This window comes from Papaver somniferum, unplaced genomic scaffold (assembly GCF_003573695.1).
Source record: "Papaver somniferum cultivar HN1 unplaced genomic scaffold, ASM357369v1 unplaced-scaffold_19, whole genome shotgun sequence".
In the NCBI taxonomy this organism is placed as follows: Eukaryota; Viridiplantae; Streptophyta; class Magnoliopsida; order Ranunculales; family Papaveraceae; genus Papaver; species Papaver somniferum.
In genome coordinates, this window is record NW_020628818.1 from 10,988,364 (window position 1) to 11,009,630 (window position 21,267).

Genomic DNA, 21,267 nt, shown 5'->3' on the forward strand with positions numbered 1-21,267 from the left:
CTTTGATTATACACATTTGGTATTTTGAGCCGAGTGTACCTCTCCTATCTATATATCAAAATATGAGTTGGTAAGCTTTTCGCTTTAACCAAGTTTATCTTTACCATGTGACGAAAGTCATGATATGTTTCAGTCATCTTGAAAATTGCTTCGACGAGAAATGGTGTAGCAACTATATAACGTCCTCTAAGAATGTTGCAATGATTGAAATGAGAGTTTAGATTACATAACGAATGGTGGACATAAGCATTGTTGTGGAAACACATTTATGTATAAGTCCTATTCCTTGAACCAAAGTTTGCGAACTTTGTTGATCAAGAGAAACGGAAGAATGGCGTGAGCCAAGTCCGCGAACTTCCGAAGTTCTTAAACCCAAGAATTTATGCTGGAGTTGACAAACTACTTGCATGTAGATAAGTACGCGAACTCAGTCCGCGAACTGGAAAAGTTCTCATACCCGAGAATTTCTGTTGGAGTTTGTAAACTCTGCCCGGTAACTTAAGTCCGTGAACCTAGCCTGCGAACTTGAGAAGGTAATATATCTGAAGATGATTTCTGAACTTAAACTTAAAAAGACAAAGGAATGCAGTTTACAAACCGTGGATATAAAAGTTCATGAACCGATTCAAGTGAATCAAATCATCTTTGCTTCAATTGTGTCTTGTGTAGTACATGATATTTCCTTTCAATTGAAAAACTATCTAACTAGTTCATTTAAAATCATTTGAACTAGTTATGGTGAAGAAGAACGTGGTTGATATGAAATGCTCATACGGCTAACCTTTTGGTTAACTATTGTTGAACCAACAAGGCATACGTTTGGGTAAGATTAACAAACCTAGAAGTGTGCATTGTCAAGTGTGTGTAACAAGCCAAGTTTCGATCTAACGGTTGAGAAATATTAGGTTGAATCTAAATCAGGTTTTTATCTAACGGTGGATATTGATTGCTTTGTTACTAAGGTAACTTAATTGCAAACCTTGATTTGAAAAACTATATAAGGGGAACTCTAGTGTCTGTGCAAAACTAATCCCCACACCTCACATGTGATACTAGTTTGCATACTAGAGTCGGTTCTCCTTTAACCTTTGGTTTTCTTCTTCTAAAACCAGGTTAACAACTTAAAGACTTCATTGGAATTGTGAAGCCAGACCGATACTACTTTTATCGTAGTTGTTGTGATCTGATCTTGCATCTTCTATCGTACGAGTACAATCATATTGATTGTCTTGAGATTGATATCTCCGATAGGATATAAAAATTAATCACAAACATCTTCGTCTCATTGTTTGTGATTCCGCAACATCTTGTTTCGCTACCATACGATTAAGATTGTTGTGAGGTGATTGATAACTCTAGGATGTTCTTCGGGAATATAAGACCGGATTATCAATTGGTTCATGTTCACCTTGATTATTATCAAAAGACGGAACAAAACCTTTTAGGGTTTATCTGTGGGAAACAGATTGATCCTTTGGTAGACTTGTCTGTGTGAGACAGATTTGTTTATTGTTAAGTCTTCGACTTTGGGTCGTAGAAACTATTAGTTATGGGTGAGATCAGCTAAGGAAATCAAGTCCGCAGTACCTGCTGGGATCAGAGGTGTAGGGAGTACAACTGTACCTTGGATCAGTGAGAGACTGATTGGGGTTCAGCTACAGTCCAGTTCGATGTTAGATTGGAGTAGGTTAGTGTCTGTAGCGGCTCAATACAGTGTGTGTTCAATCTGGACTAGGTCCCGGGGTTTTTCTGCATTTGCATTTTCCTCGTTAACAAAATTTTAGTGTCTGTGTTATTTCCGCATTATATTGTTTTATCTTTATAATTGAAATAATACAGGTTGTGCGTTGTAGATCATCAATTTGAATATCCAACCTTTGGTTGTTGATTTTCATTTATTGATCCTTGTATATTGGTCTTTGGTACCATCCAAGTTATTGCTTTTGTTTGATTAAAGACTCGCTGATTTCTATTATCTCGAGTAAATCAAAACAAGAGAGAGATATTAACTCCTTAATATACTTAATCTAGATTGAGTCTGACTGTCTAGTTGATTCTCTAGCAAAGTATATTGTAGTTAGTCCATACAGATTGCTAAGCGAAATATTGGGTGGTATTGTTAGACCCACGCTTTTTCAGTTTTCTCATGAACTAGTACATTTGTATATTAAGAAATTCATTCTTTGCAAACCGTGTCTATAATGTTCATGAATTGATTCGAATGAACCAAACCAATTTTGCTTCAATTATTTTCTTGTATACTTCTATGAGAATATAGCAATTGAACAACTCTTTAACTAGTTTCATCTGAGTCATTTGAACTAGTTATGGTTAGGATGAATAAGGTTGATACGAGAGTGTTCATATATCTAACCTCGGTTAACTACAGTTGAGCCAACATGGTGTACACGTTTAGGTACGGTTACATAAACCTAAATGAAGGTACATTTCATTTGTGTGTAACAAGCTAAGTTCGATCTAACGGTTGAAATATTTAGATTGAATCTAATCAGGTTTTCATCTAACAGTGAATATTGAATGCTTTGTTACCAAGGTAACTTAGATTGCAAACCCTGATTTGAAAACTATATAAAGGAGAACTCTAGCAACTGGGAAACCTATACACCTTCTGTGTGATACTAGTTGTATAAGCTAGAGTCGATTCTCCTTTGACCTCGGTTTTTCACGGAACCCTATAGGTTAACGACTTGGAGACTTCATTTGGATTGTGAAGCCAGACCCAACTATTTTTTTTTTAGTTGCGTGAACTAATCTTGTTGTTTCTATCGTATTGAGTACGATCTTCTTTAAGATTGTCTCAATATTTAATCTCTAATAGGCAAGATAAAAAGTAATCACAAACATCTTCATCTCATCGTTTGTGATTCCACAATATCTTGTTTCGCTACCATACGATTAAGATTATTGTGAGATGATTGATAATACTAGGTTGTTCTTCTGGAATATAAATCTGGTTTATCAATTGGTTCATGTTCACCTTGATTTATCAAAAGACGTAACAAAACTTGTAGGTATTTCTGTGGGCGACAGATTTATCTATTCCAATAGACTTTTCTGTGTGAGACAGATTTGTTTATCAAGTCTTCGACTTTGGGTCGTAGAAACTCTTGGTTATGGGTGAGATCAGCTAAGGGAATTAAGTGCGTAGTATCCTGCTGGGATCAGAGATGTAAGGAGCGCAACTGTACCTTGAATAAGTGTGAGATTGATTAGGGTTCAACTACAGTCCAGTCCGAAGTTCATTGGTAGTAGGCTAATGTCTTTAGCGGCTTAATACAGTGTGGTATTCAAATATGGACTAGGTCCCGGGGTTTTTCTGCATTTGCGGTTTTCCTTGTTAACAAAATTCTGGTATTTGTGCTATTTCTTTTCCGCATTATATTTTTTTATATAATAGAAATATCACAGGTTGTGCATTAGGATCAATCAATTAGATAATCCAACCTTTGGTTGTTGATATAAATTGATTGACACTTGAACATTGGTTTTTGGTACCGTTCAAATTATTTCTCTTATTCAATCGAGCTCGCAAATTCCTATTTGCTGATTGCAGATTGAATTGACAAATTGAGATATAAACTCTTTGATGTACTTTTCTCTAGATTGAGTCTGACTGTCTAGTTGATTCTCTTGAAAGTATATTGGAGTTTGTCTATTCAGATTGCTGAACAAAATATTGGGTGTGCTTGTTGTACCTCCGCTTTTTCATCTTCAAAAGTATCCATCCTTCTATTGCAACTGGAACAAAATATACCTTCGGGGAACAGTGGGATGCACAAACGGTAACAGTGCACTGCTCTGAATTGTCTCAGACCAATGCATTGATTAAGTCCACTAATAGGAATCGCCATAAGGTAATCTTGGGCATGTTTTATTCAGTTACATTTTCATACGACTAGATCGTGTTCAGTCATGTTAAAATTGGTTGGCATATCCTTCTTAACAGCCTCGAAGTATGGTATCACCAAAGTTCTCACGAAAAGAGGGGGAGTGTCGTCAAGGCTGAGAATGGGGGATGAAGTGCCACATACCTGTTGATAGTTATGTAAAGCAAGCTAAAACACATGACTTGTGTCATTTACAGAATTATTGTGTAATATCATGCCCTACAAGGATTGGGTCTAGGAATAAGATGCATAAAAGCCAGTATCAATCATAGTGCAAATGCCCAGACCGCAATCCTTGATAGGTAGAGATGCGATACGTTGTTGAAGTGTACCAACCCATCCCCATTTGTTGTAACCATTTGATGCAGGAACAGGTACAGGTGATGATCGAAAATTGGTTTGAGCTTGTTGGATTGCAACTCGGCTTGTTGTCCTTAAGGTGAAGTATAAACGAGATATTCCCACACAGTTGTGTAAAATAAGCAAATCACATTGAGGGTCTTTAAGTTTCTTAACGACATCCATTAAGTTAACTTTTTTGTGTACCCTAATCATTACCATATCCTTACAGTACTGAATATCGTGGCTCACCGGACCGCATAGCATTTTTACGCCATTGGTTGGCCTACATATATTGGGATGAAATATCCCTTCTGTTGTGCACCGAGGATCAACTGTTGGCCAGTATATTTCTGTCTTGGAGATATTCAGATGTAACCCTCTAGCATATCCCTTAGCCTGTATGATCCCTAGGGCTTTAGAAACTTCACTAGTACCCCGAACAATGGTACCATCGCCTATATACCAAGAATGAAAATCGAGAGTGCAGGATGATGCAATCTCCTTAACAAGAGGATGTAGATCCAGGCGAATAATAACGGTCCCAACGCATCACCTTGTTGAACACCTTGTGTCGAAGATAGAATCGACTGATTACAATATAACCTAGCTGGTTGTGGGTAGAAAAATTTGACCCACCTGAAAATAGATGGACACTGATTATAATGAGTGTGGACCTGTCGACAAGGTTGAAGGTGTTAGAAAAGTTTGAAATAAACAAGAATGTATATAACATAAATTAAGATAAAAATTCACTAGTTGGTGTGAAAATCATGTATACCAACAAGATTTTTCCTGATAAAGAAGCCCAATTCTTATCCCAATACTAAAAAAGCCGACAAATTGTTGTCGGATCTCTTTTCAGAAGATATCTCGAAAGATTTCTGCGATGAGTCTAGAATCGATAATTGTATTATTTTTTCAAACATCCACTGTATCTATATCTATATATATTAATTTTCTAACACCTAGTAGGGATAATTGCCTCATTAGACCTTTAGTAGCTTATTTCATGCGATAAATCGTAGTCGCCTAGATTCTAATAGTCTGTTTGGTTACCAGAAGTAAAAATTATAAGCGAAATGATTCTGCTTCACAAAATGATAACTTTTCTGCTTCTAAAAATCATTCTGAGACTGTGTACCCAAACTAATTTCTGATTTTTTTGCTTTCATAAGTTAAAAAACAACTTTTGAAATGACCTCCAAACAAGCTATAAACAAATAGGTTGCACGTCTCTATATATCAGACCTTCAGTTATCCACCATCCTGTCTTGACCTCAATCTCCTATGACTGTGGTCGATTTATGTTGATCTTAATCACCCTTCTATCTGTCTTCTTCGTCTCCTTTTCGGAGTGATCTCCTAAAAAAGGCTAAAAATCGACATGACATAATAAGCAACCTCTTTAAGTTGTAAGTAGAATAGAATCTCTTGAATCCAGTGATGTTGGTAGGTTTGGCTCAGTCCCTCGTATTCGCAACCAACTCTTAAAAGGAGAAAAATCCCTGGCGCTATACAAACAAACTTAGTTTTATTCATGGATTTGCTATATATCAAATGCCTAATTTCCAACAGCCATTTTAAACACCCTATTGGCAGTTTGGCACCCTATTAATTGTGGCTGTACTATTTGCACAACGTGCTTGAAATGGATTTATTAGCCGTCCTAAACATGCTGTCCACTATGTGGGAGCCATGTGCCTGTATGCACCTAGACTTTCATCATCATTTTATATATATAATCGTCCCACAGTCTCAAGTTGTGCCACGGAGTGCTCATTAGTTTAACGGTAATTTACATCTCGTATAGGTATAGCATATCATGTGCCTCATTTCGGTTTCTTTGACTAATTTTAGCTCCAGCATTTCTAGTTTTTTGTCTATTTTTTATTGTATTTTGTTTTTAATGAAAATTTGATTGAGAAATTGTAATTTATCTGTGTTGAATTGCTAGGCACAGTATGCCTTAAAAAGAAAAAGAAAGTCTAACCTCATAAATGAATACCTCTAAACCGTGGAGAAGAATTCTTTTGGCAAGATTATTTATTTGTTTATCAATAAATAAATATTTATTTATCATATTATTTAAAAGAAAAACGTGAATTACAAATTTTTGGTTGGCAACCTAGCAACAAGGTGGGTTCCAACACCTTTTTGAATAACAATACCTAATCTATGAAAAATAAAACTACCAAAACCACTACTAGCATCCTTGCTAACTAAACAATTTTTCAGATGCTTGAAAAAACATAAAGTATCATCTCCAAGTTCTCCTAAAGTAGAGAAAGCCAGAACACCCAAACCATAGCCATGTGATACGCACTTGTCCAAGTACTTAGTGCGTTTTCGAACAGCACTAGAAATAGCTTTGTCTAGAACGAAAGAGCGAGTACCTTCACCTGTGAAGGGAAAGACCCTTGTAACATCCATACAAACATCTTGACCATTTTCCCAGTTAGGAACAAAGATATCAGCAGGCAGTAAATCTTTGCCATCATCCGACAGAAACCCGAGGGAAACTTCCTTACGCACAGGTACACCAGCCTTATAACAAATGTCAGCAATTACATCTCGTACAAAGTCATGTCGAAACTTAAGTCCAACATCCTTAGCACAATGAAGCGTGTGATCTCCAAAAATATCCATAGGACTATTGCAACTTGAGCATAAACCATTCTCAACAAACAATGGGATACCCAGGCGGTAGCAAAGAACAGTTCTGAACTGTCTCGACCCGAGACATTGATTAAGCCCACTAATAGGTATAGCTAAAAAATAATCTTGTGCATGCTTAACTCTGTTACACTGCCACAGAATGAAATCTCTCGCAGACATAGAAAATTGGTCGGGGATTTTCTTCTTAATTGCATCAAAATAAGTAACTGCCAGAGAGTGCATAGAAGGAGAGGCAGTATCATCGACACAATAAGAATAAGGTAGTCCACATACATGAATGAAGTTCTAAGAGTCAACTGATAAGCAGAACCTTTGTTTGTTGAGGATAAGTTACCTAGAATCACCTTCTGCACTGAAGCCGTCCAACTCTGAGAAGCAAGATAACAGTAGGTGCGGGTGTCTGCCATGGTATAGGTACCCAAGCCACCATCTTTGATGGGAAAGGTATCCAATCTCTGCTGTAAAGGACCAAAACCCGAGCCATCACCAGTGACAAGGAGCCTCAAGTACTTGAGAAAATGATCATCAAAAATCTCAGTGGCTTGTTGAAGGGTTGCCGGATTTGTAATTCGCAAAGCAAAATATAATCTAGAAACACCGGTGCAATTGCGAAGTAAAAGCATCTCTCTTTGAGGATCCTTGAGTTTTTTGATGGCAGACATAAGTTGAATAGTCTTGTTCACTCTGTTCAACATCATATCATTAATAAAGTTCGAATCCAGCTAAGAAAAAGACTGTCCACTTTGACTTTGTCAAAATATTAAGGAAACCACAATATTTTACTTGACTACCTTTAGTAATTTACCTATTTTATTTCAATAAAAATGGTAACAATAAAAACTACCTAAAATTGTTAGGACAATTTTAAATACGAAATATAAAAAAAAAATCGAAAGATATCGAATTTATGAAGTATAAACTTTATAAGTTATTTAGTTAAATGAATGATATATTTGTTTCCTTAATTATACAAATTTCTTAATATTTTAAATCGGGTTCCGTCACAAATGAATTTATGAAAATAAAAAATTTAAGGGTATTTTAGAGAGTTCATTGCAAAAATATGACTGTAAATAGAAGCTGGACACAATTTTGAAACTGACAAAAATGGAATAGAGGACAGCCTTTTTGAAACGGAGGGAGTATAATTTTTAACGTTTCTGAATCGGAAGCTGGACAAAGAAAACAAATTAACAATTATTTGATGTCATTTCTAACTCGTACAATATAAATGTGATGGATAGCAAATATCTTTTGAGCTATACGAATAAGAATGACACAATTAAGGAATTGATGTGATTTGTAGATAGTGGTAAAAGTGGTTCGATTCTCAGACTTGTGAAGGATATTAATTACACTTAAATTCTAATATTAAAATATAAAACTCAGTAAAAATTATAGCAAACTCAATCAAAGTTGAATATTAAAAGAACACTAAGGCTAAGATTCCACTATTTTCCAAATTCAAAGTGATTTAATCCAATATTTATATTCATGCAATTTTTTCGTTCAATTTGATTCTAAACTATTGCAACAAGTAGATTCTCAAAATAACAAGTGTAAATCCGAAGCATAGAACATCAAAAACCTAGGTCCAAGCATGCTCTATCAAAAGAAATAACAATTGCTTAGCAAGAATCATTCAAACAATTTTCACTCAAGGCAAAACAATCATAAAAATAATTGCGATAAATAAATAAATAAATAAGAATATACCATTTTTGTTGGAAAAATAGCTTCCTCTATCGCCTCAGCAATGGGGTTTAGCTCCTCATATTAATCATGATCTCAAAATATTTGTTTATGGCTCAAAAGATGATTAAAAATATGAAAAGTGATAATACAGACGATTCGCAACAGTTTGTTGTTGTTGCAGAATCACTGTTACAGGGAGAAATAGTAGCTAAAGACTTAATGCAACTGCTGTGATGAACGACACATGGGTTCTGCTGTGAAACAACGATATTTTTCTGCGACAGTTGCTTGTGCGTCAATGTTCTTCGTGTTCTTCCTCTTCAGCAGCAGCAGCAGCGGAAACAGAGTTTGATAAAACTCTGATTTCTTCTACTCTGGCTCTCCTCAGGTCCCCAAACTATCGACACCCCTTCTATATGACCCAAACAATCTATTTATATCAAATATACCGATTAAGTCTCTCCCAAGTCTTCCAAGATCTCTTCCCCTCTCTTCACGGCAAAGTTGCGGAAATTTCTTGTTTTAGAATTTTTACGCGTTTCTGAGCTTTCCTTTTTATTCTAAACTCTTCCTTAGATAGATACAAATCTTTGGGAAGGTTTATAGCACTTTAATCTCTCTAAAATTCCCTAAAACAGGTCACACACGTGACTTTCCATATATTTCTGTTGTGATAAAAATCCGTCGATTGAGCCCAGTCTAATCGATTTCAACACCCATATCAGATTTCTAGACCCGTAAGGAGTCTATCATATGAAAATCAGAGGTTTAATCGACCTCAAACTCCTCCAACTCAAGAACCCTAATCTGTTCTTCACTGCCACAAATTTTCCCGCCAATACTGATAATTCAAATGTAGAAGATGGTCGCCCCCTATCCAGAGTAGGGGTGCGATTAGCAGCTGCCTGAAAATGGGATGCCCCTTAGTAATTAGGTTACCCCTTATCCAAAGTGAGGGTCCGAATAGCAAATGTCCTCCCATGAACGCAAAAAAACACTTTTCGAGTCAATTTCGCTGCAAAATCTTATTTTTCCAAAAACACCTACAAAGACATAAAAAGCCAAAATAAATACAAAATCGAGCACTAACAATATATACAATTGAGATTATATCATACACAGAAATGTGTCTATCAGGAATCGCCTACGGACAAAGAAATTATCGAGTCAGTAATAAATGATGAAGATCATCATGCACTAGATGATAGTAGCGTCATATTAAATATGTTGTCAAAAGAGGTATTTCAAGCAGTAATCACCATGAAAAATGTCTTGCTACAACACGAGCAAAATATTTCATAGTTTGTGTATGCATTACAAAATATTAAGGACGGGATGCATTTTTGTTTAAAGGATAAAATCAACTTGAAATGCATTTTTTGTGAAGAAATGACTTTTATATGAAAACTGTTAATTGGATAAAGTATTTCGCTTTATATATATATATATATATATATATGTTGCACAAAATTTAGTAATTATTCATTTATATTTTGATAATGCCTTGAAAGACTTGAAAAAAATTATTCATTAATGCATCTAGCGATGTTATTCATTTAGCCTCTTTTCCCAAGTTGGGACTAGAAAAAATTATTCATTTGACGAGGTTATTCATTTATCGAGCATTCATTTATCGAGGTTAGATTGTGGTAACAACAAAAAAGTTTAAGGAGAAAATGGAGGGGTTTGAATTGTTAAATTATTGTTGGGATAGATTTATCAAGAACAAATATGATAAAATTTGAAATGAAAATGAAATATTTGTCGTAATGAGATATAGATTTGTTTGTATATCTCTTAGTATGACCGAACTATGCAATATGTTAAGCCATAAGTCTGTCACAAATTTTTTATATGTTAATCTTCTCGTCAAAGATGACCAAAACTATATCTTGATTTATATTCTACTAATTAAAGTCAGTCTTGGATTAGGATTAGAGATAGTTGAGTATCAGAATTTACCAATTCACCCTTGAAGGTTGAAGATTGAAGAACAATGAAGAAATCTATGAGGATTTCATCAACAAAGGTACATGAAGACTGACTATCTTATTTACTCATTATTTCTTCCATTTTATTTAGTGAAACAATATCATATGACTTTAGTATTATGATGAAATCGTAAAGAAGAAATTTCGATTGTTCAAGCCTAGTACATGACAAATAAAGAAATTTAAATTCAAGAAACGGATATTATAAAGGATTTATCGCATAATATGCCGAGGAAAACTTATTCTTTAATAAACCATAGCAACGTAAGAAGTTCTTAGGAGACACAAATTACACTCACGTTCACAAACTTATTTTGTGCGAACTGTGTGAATATACGTGATGATTAAAATTTAAATCTCTTATTTTTCCACGTACACGAACTGATTTGATCATTACGCGAAATGTGTGATTTTGAGATGTTTCTCGAACTTTTTCTAACTCACGTACACGAACTGAGATTTCCAGTTTGCGAGCTGTGTAGTTCTAAGAAGTTTCTAAACTCCAAGATGAAAATTTTGTTCACAAACTATTTTGCCAGTTCACGATCTGATTTTGATTTTGAGAGTAATCTAACTCTAATATTTTTTTGTGGTTCGCGGAAAACTTAACCATTGTTCTTGAACTAACTTTTTGTACACGGGTCTTTTATTGGCGTATACACGGATGCACATTCTTCGTTGTAACTCAAGGAAAATTTCTCGCATGCTTTCATGAATTAATCTATATGTATTGAGAAGTTTAGTTTAATTGGTATCAAAGTAATTCTTAAACATAAAATTTAGTTTACGAATTTAGCTTTGATTGTAAGCTACCTAGCCTTGTTCATCATTTAAAATATAGGACTCCACGCAAGCTAGAATCTCAATCCTGGCACGCTATGCCCTAGTTGTGCTTGAGTCATCCCATAAAAGACATAGGTTTCTTAGAGAAACTATAATAGGTTACAACTTTTGAAGTCTTAATTAAGGGATTCGTGAAGCTCATACAAAGTATCTTTCACCTGATAGTTTTTGATATCCAGAATCTTATCTTGATCACCGTAGTTCTTGTCTATTCTAAGGTATGTCCCTTCTGTTAGACGGTTATTCAATAAATACATGTCGGGTATATGACTGATAATAATTACAAATCTCTCTTCGTCTTAGATTTTTTAATTCCACAAGATTCATATATGTTTTTCGATTAATCTTGTGAGGAAGAAAGCATCTATATAACGTTTTGAAGTGAATAAGTTATCATAATTGTTGAGGTTTTTTTAATATCTAATTTACCCTTGAATCTTCCTCATAAGAAAATAGATTTCCATTACCTTGGTTGAATATCTTTCTAAAGGAAATCAATACGTTATCTGTTAGCGAAAAATTAGTTAAAAATCTTCACCTCAACTGGACCAACTCTAGGAATGTAAAGGACGTCGGTTATGGGAATAAAGTAGGTAAGTCTTACGATATGCAAGAGATATATAAGGAGCACAACTAAAGCTGGAAGGTTCTATTCAGTCTCAGAAACATTCCAGTATGAAATCTGATAATATGTTAGTGTTTGGAGCGGTTTAATACAGTGTGATATTCAGGCCGGGATTTTCTACAAGATTGTAGTTTTCTCGTTAACAAAATTTCGGTGTTTTATGTTATCTATGTTCCCCATTATATCGTTTATCTTTATAACCGAAATATCATAAGTAGTACGTTAATCAACCTAGGTAGGTTTTATCTCAACTATAAATAACTTATAATACTTTTTTTTGTGTGAATACATGTCTTTAAATATATATTACAAGACTTTTTTTTGTTCGAATTCGGTTCGTGTATAGCTTGGTACGTACTAGTTTGAACTCGTTTTACAATCATGTAAAATGATCTATACTCATTGATTGTACAAGGTGAGAAGGAGGGGTACCAAGTATACCAAGAACTTTTCATTTGGAAACATGTATGAAACAAACTTGCTATAATCAGTAGTATTCAATAGTTGGGATCCTCTACCTGATACGTAAACAAGTTTTCTTGGACGATCTTAAAAATCAATATCCAATAATCAACCTTGTATGTACCCGAACTGTATCCGAACCGAATTCCAACAAGAACAAGTCTTGTAATATAGAATAAATATTTTAGGTTTTGTACAATCTTTTAAGCTTAGAATCTGTCTAGGTTGTTTAACGTAGCACTTCTAATATTTCTATGATAAATATAAATAATATAAAATATAAAATATAAATAATACAAGACACCAGAAGTTTTATTAAGGATAAAAACTATAAATTTTTAAAAAAACATCGGGACCCTACGAGCCTACTATTAGACTTCGGGACCCTACGAGTCTAGTCCAGAATTTGAACACCAGATTGTACTAAGCCGCTATAAATACTAGCCTACTATTATACTTCGGACTGGAATGTAGTTGAGAGAGTTTCGACCCTACAAGCAATTCAGCTTCAGTTGTTCTTCTTTATGTCTCTTGAATATGCAACGATTCCCTTAGCTGACACCCAGCGTCCTTTAGAGGCCTAGGAATTGTTTCAACCTAAGGGAAGACTTTTAAACTATTTTGCCTTTAACAGATAGCCTATTGGATTTCCTTCAGAAATATATTAAGTCAAAGTAATGGAAATATATGCTTATGAGGGATCTTCAAGGTAACAAAGATATCAATTAAAACTCAACAATAAGGATAGCTTACTCTCTTCAAAAAGTATAGAGATGCCTAATCAATTCTACCTCAAAATAACAATCTAAAAAAACTAAAACAAAGTGGTTTAGATATCTATCTTGTGGAATCACAAATCCATGGACGATTACTATGTTCATGAGCAATAAGAACAAGATCCGGATAACAATTTTTTAATGAAGACTTTCAAAGTCGTAACCTAGGTTATAGAGAACGAATTTAAAAAAAAAACAAGGATACAAGAGTGCCAGGATTGATATTCTAGTATGTAGGGAGTACTCTATTTATATTGATGAACAAGGATTGTAGCTTACAAAAAAAGGTCTTTTCGTGAACTTGTTTCCGTGATTATGAATTTCTTTGTAACCAAGCAAGTTTAACTTCTCCATATAAATTGATCATGTAAGTATCTGAGAATTTTTCGTTCAATCACAACGAAAAAATATGCATCCAAGTGGTTTGTGGAAGAACAATGGTTAGGACGACAATCATAAATTGGAGTATAATATTTCATCAAACCTCGTCGGTTCGTGAATTGTCCAGTACAACTTGTAAATAAAATGTCGTCTCGTTACTCAAGATACTTTTTAATTGAAAAGTTCACCAATTGTGCAAGTCAATTCTTGTACTCAATTACAAAAGTATATAGAGAATTCTTAAAATCATAGGTGGTGGGTGATGGTGGTTGGTAGTGGTTATCGAAGATGGTGGGAAATGGTGGTTAGTAATGGTTGTCAGAGGTGGTGGTGGTGGGGACATCATTTTAATAATGTTAAGCTTTAAATTTAAAATTTGTTTAATTAGAGGCTTAACAATATAAATGAGGGTATGAACGTCTTTTAATTAATTTTGAGCCTTGATTTAGATTTCCTTTAATAAAGGATATAATCTTATATTAGTTGGGCTTCTTACTCGCTAGTCCAGTTTCCTCGGGCCCGGTAAAAAGGTCCCGGCTTGACAGTTTGATCCAAAATTTCTACGAGTTAGTCCAACCTCGTACACATTTTAAAAAGTCAGTACCAAACCCTTTGGAGAAGTACAAAGATATAAATGTTTTTTTTAATTTATAATTATATGAGAGATTCACAAAGAGAAGGATTGAGAAATATTTTGAGCCGATTCTTGGATTCAATTGGTTTTTCATCAGATATTGATACTTAGGTTAAAGATCTCAAAGATCTATGATAGTAAATTTGATAACGAGAATAAATTAGGTTCTCACTAAGAGAAAAACTTAAAGGGATAATTGGCCTTTGGTATCCGGGTTTTGTCCAAGATCTGGCTTTGGTCTAACATTTGTCCAATGTTAATGCTTGGTACCTGGACCGTACGTTGACCTATGTTGACTAGCTAAGTTAAATTTTAATTAACGAACCTAAATTATTTTTATTATTTTATTTAAACCGTTGATCTTGTTACGCATGGACGGCTAAATTTTTTTCAAAATAACTTAACCTAAATCTCTTTTTTCTCTTTTCATATTCTTCCTTTCCCCACCAAAGAGAACCAGACACCACCTCTACCTCCCGGCATTTTCTTCTTATTTTTTTCCTTCGTGAATGATAGAATTGTTGGATATTTTCAATAGGGTTTTCTTCTTATTTTTTTCCTTCGACACGTCTCTTCCCATAAGGTTTTCTTCCCAAGATAAACCATTAATGAATGCCCGTTGAAAGCGTCTGTTGGAGATGAAAAGTCATCTCCAAAAAGCATGAATTCCTCTTTAAATAGTAAAGGGTTTCTCCCATCTCAATCATCAAAAACTCTTTCTCTCTAAGCATCTTCAGAATCGATAACAGTGTGTTCTTGGTTGGGTCAAGGGAGTACAACATTTGAGTCCAACAACGTTGTTAGGGCTTCATTGTATCCTGATAGCAATTTTTCGCTGACCGATTGTACTCGCAAATTATTTGGGAAGGGTCAAAATAATTACTGAAAAGAATCGTAAGGCCTTGAATCTCCAGTGATACAACGTTCTTTTCGTTCTTTGCTTTCATCCTCTATTACCCTGACTTTTCAACAAGAATCAGAACCAATTTCGAACTTATTTTCTTATTTCCCTCAAATCACTCCTAAACAATTCGAAATTTCTGCCTTTCAATCCATCAACAATAATATTCTCACTCCGAAAATCAGATCTAGATTCTTCACTTTTTGGTAAAACTGATGTTAACCTAAATCACAACCCTAACTTGAATAAATTTGATTTGAATGCAACCAAATGTTCCATCAAAGTTGTTAGAGCATTGCTCGGTCGAACTCGCACGCGTTGCTATCTCAAGCATGTTTGTCAATGTTAGTGATCAAAACTATAAGTCTTGATTTCTAGCCTATTTATAGATGTCTCGGATTAGAACATAGATAGTGTAGTTGAGCTTAGATCTCTCAGCGTTCATCATTTGAAGACGAAGAACTACTAAGGGGAGACTGTGGAATTTCATCAACAAAAGGTATACGGAGACTTAAACTCATCTATCACTAGGAAGGTCTATTTCTACTTTATCTCCTATATTGAGACATAAGTCGTGTTACAATATAGTTTTCTATTATGCACATTTGAGATTTCGAGCTGAGTTTATCTCACTTATATATTTCTAGAAATATGTGTTGGCAAGCTTTCGCTTTAGCCATGTTCATCTTACATTTGTGACGAAAGTCCGAATAAGATCATATGAAAATTTCCAAGTTACATCTAACGTGGTTTGTGTGATACAATCATTTGGTGTTTCCTTGGAATGTTTCATTATGATAATTTCAATAACTTGAAAATCGCTTTGACGAAAAATAGTTTGTGAACAAAAACTATATAACGTCCTCTAAGAAAGTTTCAATGATTAAAATTAAGAGTTGAGGATATAACCATCTTTGGATATAAGCATATATAGTGTGTTCATACATTAGTGTATAAATCCATAAACTGGGAACCAAGTGTATGCATATGTGTGTATACAAAATTGGTGAAGGGGACAGCATAAGTATGCGTACCCGTACACATACTGGTAGAATTTTTCAGACCGAAAATATCTGATGTGTTTAGGAATTACAAACTCCTAAACTAGTCACCTTAAGTATGCGTACCCGTACGCATACTAGAGGAAGTTTTTGAACCGAAAATATCTGCTGAGTTTGGGAATTACAAACTCCTAAACTGGTCACCTTAAGTATGCGTACCCGTACGCACACTGGCGGAAGTTTTCGAACCGAGAATTTCTGCTGAGTTTGGAGACTTAACAAACTCAAATTGCTTAAGTACGCATACCCGTACGCATACTTAAGCTGGTTATTTTGTCAAATCGGTATGTTCATGAACTTAAACATTTAAATCTTAAGGAATGTAATCTTTGCAAACCGTGGCTATAATGTTCATAATTGATTCGAGTGAATCAAACCGATTTGGTTTTAATTGTGTCTTCTTGCAATTGAACAACTCTTTAAGTAGTTTCATTTGAGTCATTTGAACTAGTTATGGTTAAGATGAATAAGGTTAATATGAGAATAACCATATGGATAACTTCGGTTGACCATTGTTGAGCCAACATGAGTGTACACGTTTGGGTACGGTTACATAAACCTAAATGAGGGTACATTTCATTTGTGTGTAAAAAGCTAAATTCGATCTAACAGTTGAAATATATTAGCTTGGAGAATCAGGTTTTTCATCTAACGGTGATTATTGAATGCTTTGTTACCAAGGTAACTTGGATTGTAAACCCTGATTTGAAAATTATATAAAGGAGAACTCTAACAACTGGTAAACCTAATCCCAACACCTCCTGTGTGATATTAGTTGTATTGCTAGAGTCAATTCTACTTTAACCTTAGGTTTCTTCTCGAGACCTTGTAGGTTAACGACTTGAAGACTTCATTGGGATTGTGAAGCCAGATCGATACTACTTCTCTTGTAGTTGTGTGATCTGATCTTGTTGTTTCTATCGTACGAGTACAATTGTAAAATTGGCTTGAGATTTATTTTTCCGATAGGAAAGATATAAAAGTAGTCACGAACATCTTCTTCTCATCGTTTGTGATTCCACAATATCTTGTTTCACTAGTCGATTAAGATTATTGTGAGGTGATTGATAATACTAGGCTGTTCTTCGAGAATATAAGTCCGGTTTATCAATTGGTTTTTGTTCACCTTGATTTATCAAAAGACGAAACAAAAACTCTTGGGTATTTCTGTGGGAGATAGATTTATTCAATCCTATAGACTTTTCTGTGTGAGACAGATTTGTTTATCAAGTCTTCGACTTTGGGTCGTAGCAACTCTTGGTTTTGGGTGAGATCATCTTAGGGAATCAAGTGTGTAGTATCCTGCTGGGATCAGACGTAAGCAGCGCAACTGTACCTTGAACCCGTGTGAGATTGATTAGGGTTCAACTAAAGTCCAGTCCGAAGTTAACTGGTAGTAGGCTAGTGTTTGTAGCGGCTTAATACAGTGTGGTGCTCAAACTGGACTAGGTCCCGGGGTTTTTCTGCATTTGCGGTTTCCTCGTTAACAAAATTCTGGTGTCTGTGTTATTTCTTTTCCGCATTATATTTTGTTATATAATTAAAATATCACAGGTTGTGCGTTAAGATCAATCAATTAGAATATCCAACCTTTGGTTGTTGATTTAAATTGATTGACACTTGAACATTGGTCTTTGGTACCATTCAAGTTACTCCTCATATACAATCGGGCTCGCAGATTTCTATTTGCTGATTGCGGATTAAATTAAGAGTTAGAGATGTCAAACTCTTTGATATACTTTATTCTAGATTGAGTCTGACTGTCTAGTTAATTCTCTAGAAAGTATATTGGAGTAAGTCCTCTCAGATTTCCAAACGAATTGTTGGGTGTGGTTTTTCGACCCCCGCATTTTCAAAAGTTACCATCTAAAATTCCAGCAGCATCTTCATTGGAGAGATCTAAAAGTTCTTCAATAATTAAATTGTTGATTATCGATATTAAAGTAGTACTTGCTCAATTTGATGGTGGTTGTTTCTGAGGTGTTGATTTAGGATGTTGAATTTTCTTAATTTGGTGTTTATTTAATTTGGGTATTTTGGGGTTTTAATTTGAGCATTAATTTCATTTCTAGTGTTAGTAATTCGTGGGTGCTATCTGAAATTGAGATTTAGATTTGTATTTGATTGAAATTTAGATTTGTATTCGATATTTGTAATTGGATATCTTGCATGTGAACAATCATTATTTGTGAATTATTCAAAATATTATGTTGTGAAGTTCATCGGTTGATAAGATGAAGATGATATGAATATAGGGTTCTTCTGTATCAGGGAGAAAATTGGGAGAAGTTAGGGATTTTGTTGTCAAGAATCATCGTGGAAGAAAGGGGAATTGGGAAAAACAAGATGATGAATTAGGGTTCTTCTGAGAGAGTTTATGTTTAAAGTTAAGGGTTTTGATTTTTGGATGCTAGGCTTGGAGAAGATTAGTTATGTAAATGTTAAAAAGTCCAAGGTTATTGTAGTAAATTCCTATAATAATTTCATTTTATTTTGTATTTTAATTAATTAATTGGTTTGTTAATTTTTAAACAGAAGTCAATATTTGGCTTAGTCAACATAGGTCAACGTCTAGTCCAGGAACCAAGCACTAACGTTGGACAAATGTTAGACTAAAGCCTAGTCCTGGAGAAAACCTGAGTACCAAAAACCAATTATCCCAAACCTAAAACTAATTTAATCTCCATGAGTTTCATATGAATCAGTGGAGTTCGTATCTACAATCTGTAAGTTCGATTATAATAAACCTATCTCGATTAAATATTTATTTTCAATATCGGAATCTAAGTATCAATTACAACTTAATTTATCAAGATTCAGATCTGGAAAAATTATTTTTAAGTTTTCTTATTCGGCGATTCAATTGTTCTTTTTCTCAGCTTATGAATCTAAGGATGTGACGGAGCTACAGATTGGTGCTAAGGTATATAATCGACGTCGTTTAATGTCTTCATTTCATATCGATTGATCAAGATAAGGTGTTAGTTGTTAGATTTGTGTTTTTCTTTTAAATATATTTGATAAAATTTTGTTGGATTTAGGTGTCAAAAATAGCTTGAGGTTTTTGCATGTGACATACTTTTGTGTTGTTTTATTTTCATTTGGTGAGAATATAATTGATAATTATTATTTTTTTGTTATTTGTTTTGTAGTTCAAGCCAAAATCTTGTGATAGTCAGGCATGAAAGGGTGGTAGAATAAAACAACAGGTGAGCAATAATTCAACTCTAAATCATTTAAAGAGAAAAAAACGGAAAAGAAGACAGTTTAACAACTTTAGAAAAAAAAAAAATATATATATATATATATATATTTTGTATCAGGCTTAGTTATTATTTTTGTAATTTTTCTTTTTTTTTGGATACTTTGGACTTTTGGACTTTGGAAACTATTTTTATTTTTACCCTACAGAAGGGTACTTTTAAATATAAACTATTTGCAGAGAAGGAGGACAATTACGATATTGTCTCTGCACCTTGGGTTCGTATACTGACATGGGATTCAGTGGCCCGAGTCGACTACAACCGATCCATCCCCCGTCTGGAACAGGAGGTAAGATTCTGAACACTCGTGAATCCCCTGTCAGCGAGTTACTGTCTTCTTTCGTATGCTTATATGTTGAGGACTGAATACGGACTTTAATTTTCTAGTAAAGGGAAAGGCCTGGCCATACAAGATAAAGGTTCGGATTTCATCACCGTCCTCTTCTTGCCCGCCTTAGGAAAACGACACCAAACGCGAACCTAAGCCTAAAATTTTGACTAGCACGAGACCGATAGGGTAACGATCTTAACAGGAAAGTCATTCGAAAAATATTGGTTACTCTTTTAAGCATACTTCGAAGTTCTTGACGGTTTCTGTAAGTTGAATGCGTGACTGCGCCGCCTTGTAATACCGGTGAGGCCTTGGGTATCATAGCTCCACCGAGCTTCCCTCGCCTCTATTCAATTTACTTTAACTCGGATTGATTCCAGAGGGGTTTGCTTAAATTGTAACGAATTCCCTTTCGAAGGATTAGAAGCTGGTCTAGAAACAATCTAAGTGGAGCCATCATGCTTTTTGTTTGCTAGAAATCAATAGGTTTGATTTGGTTGAGTCAGCCTTGTTTTGTGATTGAATAGAATCCCCTTCCTTATTTTTTTTGAATGCCTGAACGTAAAAGAGACGCCCTAGTTAGATTTGTTAAAGAGAAACCTAGTAGTTCTAAACGTCTATATTACCTCAATTTAGAAAGAACGATTTTTGAAGAGTCCGTTTTTGAACGTCCGCTTGAGGAGACAATCCCTAATATTTCGATAGTGCCAGAAATGGCAACTTTAAAATCTTTGTTAAATCCGACTAGGACTACTCGTCCTTCGTGTATTAAGTTAGCTGAAACGGAGGCACCCTATGAACTGAAACCTGGGACCTTACAGATGCTCCCAATATTTTTAGGGAAATAAAAAACCCCTATTACCATGTTATGGATTTTGAGGAAATTTGTAGTACTCTAAGAATTAGAGGCTTAGATGATGATGCTTTGAAACTTAGGTTATTGCCATTTTCCCTGAAAGATAAGGCCAAGTCGTGGCTATATAGTTTGGACTCCGAGTCAATTGAGACATATGAAAAACTTACATCTGCCTTTTTCAATAAGTTTTTCCCTAGGCACAAAACATCGTCTATTAGGACGCAAATATGCACATTTTCACAACAAGATGGAGAATATTTAAATAGGTATTTGGAAAGGTTCAATGATTTATTATCCCAGTGTCCTCATCATGGTTTAGAAAAGGTTAGGCTAGTTCAGATCCTTTATGAGAGTTTAGATTATTCCACAACGACCATGGTTGAGTCTCTATGCACTGGTGGATTTGAATAACAAACTGTTGATGCGGCGATGGAATTTTTTAATGAAATCGCCGAAGAAACCCAGCAATGGGAAAATAGTAGGGCACCCTAGAAAACAATTCTTTTAAGTAGAGGAAACGTT

The 21,267-nt window shown here is 34.7% G+C and overlaps 1 pseudogene; it reads right to left on the reverse strand.

Moving 5' to 3' along the window:
- Positions 1–20,962: 20,962 nt before the first annotated feature.
- On the reverse strand, positions 20,963–21,062 carry LOC113339112 (annotated as a pseudogene).
- Positions 21,063–21,267: the final 205 nt, after the last annotated feature.